Source organism: Cyprinus carpio, chromosome B4 (assembly GCF_018340385.1).
Source record: "Cyprinus carpio isolate SPL01 chromosome B4, ASM1834038v1, whole genome shotgun sequence".
Taxonomy (NCBI): Eukaryota; Metazoa; Chordata; class Actinopteri; order Cypriniformes; family Cyprinidae; genus Cyprinus; species Cyprinus carpio.
This window is the reverse complement of record NC_056600.1, coordinates 18,786,460-18,791,813: the sequence shown is the minus strand read 5'-3', so window position 1 is coordinate 18,791,813 and position 5,354 is coordinate 18,786,460. Positions and strand designations below refer to the sequence as shown.

The following is a 5,354-nucleotide window of genomic DNA, read 5'->3' as shown; positions in this document are numbered from 1 at the left end:
ATGGTCACTTTTTCCCAGCAGGAATAGGGGGACACTCTGGACATTTTCCTCTAGCGGTGATGGTGCGGTAAGTGTGAAATGGGAGGTTGGTTGTACCCCTTTACTTTGGATCAGCCATGTCTTCAACTTGCCGTTTGCCCTTTCTCCATGTCTGTTTGAAGTTCTTTTAGTTGAGTGGGGGTAGCTTGTCAACCTGAGTGATGCAATGATTACACTCAGTAAGAGCTGCTCCTGATCCTTTTGAAGGTTCTTTGTGTAGCTCTGATGTCTCTCTGAAGTTCAACCTGAAGTTGCTCCACCATGAAACGGACTTCAGCAATCAAGGTAGAACTCCTATTTTTGTAGCTCATGTGACATCATATCACTTTCAATGGCTTTGACTAATTGATCTGAATCTGTGGATTCCACCTTTGTTGCAGTTAACGTAGTGAGAATTTGTTGTTTGTTGGCCTCTATTTTGGAAGTCAGGTCTACAAGTTGCTTTTCATGATGGGATGTAGCTGTTTTTTGCTCCTGGGTGAGTTCCTTCACAGCTTTTTCCTGATGTTTCATGAAGTCAAACAGATTGTCCCAGTTACCTTGAATTTGCGCAGTCAAATGGTGAATTTCTTTTCCAGGAGTTGGGAGGTAACCAGGCAGGCGATGCTGTGACACGGAGGAAGAGGGTGTAGTTTCAGTGGATGTGGATGTGCAAAGTTGCATAGGTTCCTGGCTGAAATGAAACAGTTCCACCCTGAGGGGCGGAGGCAAAGTGCACCTGAGACCGGGGATAGGGACTGCTGTACTGAGTTGGGGTGAAGTGAAAGGTGGGAAACTGAGGTGGAGGAACGGGGCTTGGTTGCACAGTCGGCCAAACTGGAGTTGCTATGTCTGGGGGTGGTTCAATTTCCATAGAGGTCGACGGTGAAGGAGGAATAGTGGCCATGGTTTTATGGTGTTGTTTGTCCATATTGTGTGAATAATCATTAAATGAGATCAGTAACTTGGAATGACTATGTCTGTTTGACTATGGGGGGGGGGGGGTATAAAATAAAAAAAATAAAATAAAAAAGTACAAAGGGACAGAGTACACTTTCCACAGTCTCAATTTTCAACAATTTTCACATTTTTTTTTTCTTTTTTCACACAGCACATTCAAAATACAACATCAAGTACTCCGTAATTAGAAAACCCACAATGTTTAGTTTAAATGAGAAATGTTCTAATGCATGTGAAAAATGTTCAAGTTCCAGTGAAATGTTCAAGTAATCAATGTACAGTAAATGTTCAGGTTTTAGTCAAATGTTTCAGTTCAAGTCCCTGTTTGGGCGCCACTTCTGTAACGGTGGCGCGCCCTAGTGACAATTTTGGAAAAAAGTATCTATTTTATAGTTCGGGCGCCAGACAGGATTTTGGCCTGTCACCAAATACATTTCAAAATACCATGATAGCTCAGGGAGATTTTAAAACCACAGTTACAAAAAAAACTAAATGGATTGCTTGCACGTTAGATGATGGAAGACAAACAACAGCTTGCAGTTTGAAAGAATTCATTCTTTTTTTTCCCTCTTTATACAAAATTCTGGAAACACATCAGACCCATATAAACACAGGGAAGGAAAAAAACAAACGAACAAAAAATAAGTAAAATAAAAAACCAACAATTTCAAACGACAAGGTTTTCATACAAACATAACTAAAGGAACAGAGTTTTCCCAACACATGAGTCAAATAAACAAGATCAGCAGATCCGAAGCATTCTCTTCTAAAAAACAATCATCAGCGGTCCATAAAAGAGAAGAAAAAAAAACAGGATTAGTTAATTCTATACTCTTGACCAACAAAAGTCATATTTACACTGAAAGGAAAATGAAATGAAGGTCAGTAATACGAATTGAGCGAATCGCGAATGTGTGCTTGAAGTGGATCAAGATCGTGCGACTAGGTGCGTGCGTTAGTGTGTGAGTGCGTGTAAAAATAATCGCTGACCATGACTGGCAGGAAGAAAATTCTTTAGGAGGCAGCGGTTTTTTCTCCGGAGTAGCAAAACCCCATGGATTAGCGATCCTGTGAGTTCCTTCAGCAGTTCGTAACACTTTCTTTCTGCAGCCGGTGGATCTACATTTCCGCACTCACCCCGACCAAATACAGCGTGCGTCTCACTCCCGCCGATCACCTCCTCAGGTAAGACTCGCATCCATGGTGTGGTTCGCTCAACTGCCTCTTGGAGTCCGAGTTTACCATTTACCCCACGTTTTCCCAGCAATTCTTCCTTTTTATAATTTCCAGGTAATTGTTTAACATCCCTATATGGGCACGGAAGGGGTGGATTTTCTTCACACCGCCACACCTCATAACATTTACAATTGAAAATATTTTCATTTTTATACCTAATAGCAGTTACAGTTGCTGGCCATGTTTTGTCCCATGTCTCAAGAAACAGTGATCTGACTCTTTATTGACACACATAAATGATTCAGGACAGGATATGATAAAGAGTGGTAGAATGTGTTTTAGTATTTTATTTAGTAAAAAAAAAACTCCAAAAGAAACTATGACTGAATGATTGAATGATAGTTAAGATATAAGCTGCTTCTTTGTCCGCATGAAAATTTCAGATTCTACAGCCATCAAAGTAAATGAGTCAATGCTGCACCTTTGTGGTTCTGAGTACATAGCCCTTTGTGAAAAGAGCTGTTAGCAATGAAGACTTTTGGGAACACTAGAAGCTATGACTAGAAACTATGGTCTATTATTAGTTTTAGAAACCTCAGTCAAGTTCTATCCACTTTGATTTCACATAGTTAATTTAAGTCATTGTCGTTGCATCTCAAATGCATTTCAGTCAAGCGGTTTGCTTACCACCATTCCAACTAAGAAATGAAAACAAAAATTACTTAAATCTAAAACCGCATTTGTGTTTTAAATAGAGAGAGAAATATAAAAAAAGAAAGTGTGTGTATATGTGTGTGTGTGTGTGTGAGAGAGAGAGAGAGAGAGAGAGAGAGAGACATTAATACTTTAATTCAGCAAGGAATTGTCAAAAGTGACAATGTGATGTTTATAATGTCACAAAACATTTATGTTCCATATAAATGCTGTTCTTTTAATTTTCAGAGTCTTGGAGAAAAAAAAAAAAATTATATAAAAACAGAATGCTTCTTGAGCACCGAATCAGCATATTAGAATGATTTCTGAAAGATCGTGACACTGAATGCTGAAGTAATGAATGCTGAAAATTCAGCAGTAAGTATATTTTACAAACAACAATTTCTTTCACATTCTCTTAATGTTTTTTACTTCACTTGTCACAGGCATTTTAGGAAAGCAACGTACCTAAGCGGATGTATATTTACGTCAAGTGTCATTTTAGGCAGCTCACACATACTGTCACATCCAATTCCTTCTCTTTTCTCAACATTTACTAAAGCCACACCTGTCTACCTTTACCATGTCCATTTTATGCATGACATATAAACATATATCTCCGCTCCAAAGATATGCTTGACTGGTTTGTTAGTGGTGCAAGATGATACATTTGTGGTAGGAACACTCCCAACACAAACTAGTCTGGTTCACTTTGAATATGATGAGAAATAGGATCTGTTTTTTGTAATAATGGAGCAATGTCATGTAACATTTTAAAAGACGCTGTTTCATGTACATACAGTTTGTTTGCTTTTTGGATGACTTTTGAAAAAAGTACATAACAGTAATTATGTTGACTTAACAATGTCAATATTGTCTACAGTTTAAGATTATTTAACCACCCCCCCATGCCCCCCCCCCAAACTCCACCCTTCTTCTTCTGAGTAACTCACCCTAGAGTTTTCAAGCTATATGACTACCAAACTCAGCACAAATTTTCAGGATGATCTGACTCTCTTCTATATATATATATATATATATATATATATATATATATATATATATATATATATATATATATATATTTTTTTTTTTTTTTTTTTTTTTTTTTTCCTTTTTTTTTTTTTGATCGGTTTTGAAAAAACTACAAAACATCCCATATACTTTAATTTGAAAACTGTCTATGTATATAAACACACTAGCAATGTGCTAATTCACAACAGGCTAAAATTAGTTAGAAAGATGCTATGCTGAAAGACACCAATATCCTTGTGGGCAATACGCTGACATAGCACTGTTGTGCTTTGGGAGTCCCGAGTTCGAGTCCTGGCTTGAGGACCTTTCCTGATCCCATCCCCCTCTCTCTCCCACTTAACTTCCTGTCCAGTTACTGTCCTATCTAAATAAAGGCATAACACCAAAAATAAATATTCAAAAAGAAACACCAAAAATAAATATTCAAAAAGAAAGATGTTATGCTATCAACATGGTACAACATTCTTAAATCGTGCTAGCATTGTGTTAAACCATGCTAGCAGTATGCTAGAAACATGTTATAGATCTGTGTAGGTCAAGGGTGTCCAACGCTTACGAAAATTAAACATGATTTATTACTGTGAAAATATAGTAAGCAAGTTTTTTGCGGCACATGTGACGACCCCGGGCTGGAAAGCCGATCCGGCGATCCATAATGCAAAGTTGATGTATTTCCTCAGCGACCAGCACGGATCAGCTCCAGGCATGACAAAGCAGATATCATCCTCTTTTGGAAGGCCAAACAAAGTAGTTTCGCTTTCACAGTGAAACACACAGCGTCTATACGACATGGCGGTGGCAACAACAATACTACAACGAGAAAAAAAGTTACGCCTGCTTTCTTTGCTTGAACATCGGGCGGCATTATGCAAATCTTCCCACATAGTGACGCCGAGATGTGGGGGCGTGTTAGAACGAGACATTTTGGGGGGTGTGGACAAGTATTAATTTTTATAAAGAATATCTCTTTGGATGTAAGACTTTAGTCTTTGCAACTTTACAGATCTTTTTTATGCACCAAGAGCTTGTAACACTCCAAAGAGAAAGGAAAAATTTAAATCGCATCATATGACCCCTTTAATTGATGCACGCACAAGCACACACCACTGGCACATAGAGATCTGAGATCACGCTGTGCAAGAGGTAACATTCAGAAGCTCATAAACTTCTTGTCAGCGCTGCTATGTGACTTTTATTAATCGTTACTGAATGCTACATTATATTCCTCAGCAAGGAGGGGGGACAATTCGCTGTTTTTTAAAAAACTAAACTCAGCTTCATTGTTTGTAGAGAGAGACAAATGCAGACAATTTATACCTCTCTCTCTCTCTGTCAAAATGTCCATATTTGAGAAAAAAATTAAAGTATGCATCACTGTATATAGATGTCAGTCATTTGACATTTCTACCGTAAAACTTATCATTAAAAGTTGACATATTAAATGATTTGCAGCTTCATCTTACCTCACTCGT

The 5,354-nt window shown here is 38.1% G+C and overlaps 1 long non-coding RNA gene across 1 annotated transcript; it reads left to right on the top strand.

Moving 5' to 3' along the window:
* The first annotated feature begins 250 nt into the window (after positions 1-250).
* Positions 251-708, top strand: LOC122137269. The gene is made up of 3 exons (XR_006154726.1): positions 251-324; positions 469-517; positions 618-708. It is a non-coding gene; the product is annotated as an uncharacterized LOC122137269 (long non-coding RNA).
* The last annotated feature ends 4,646 nt before the right edge of the window (positions 709-5,354 follow it).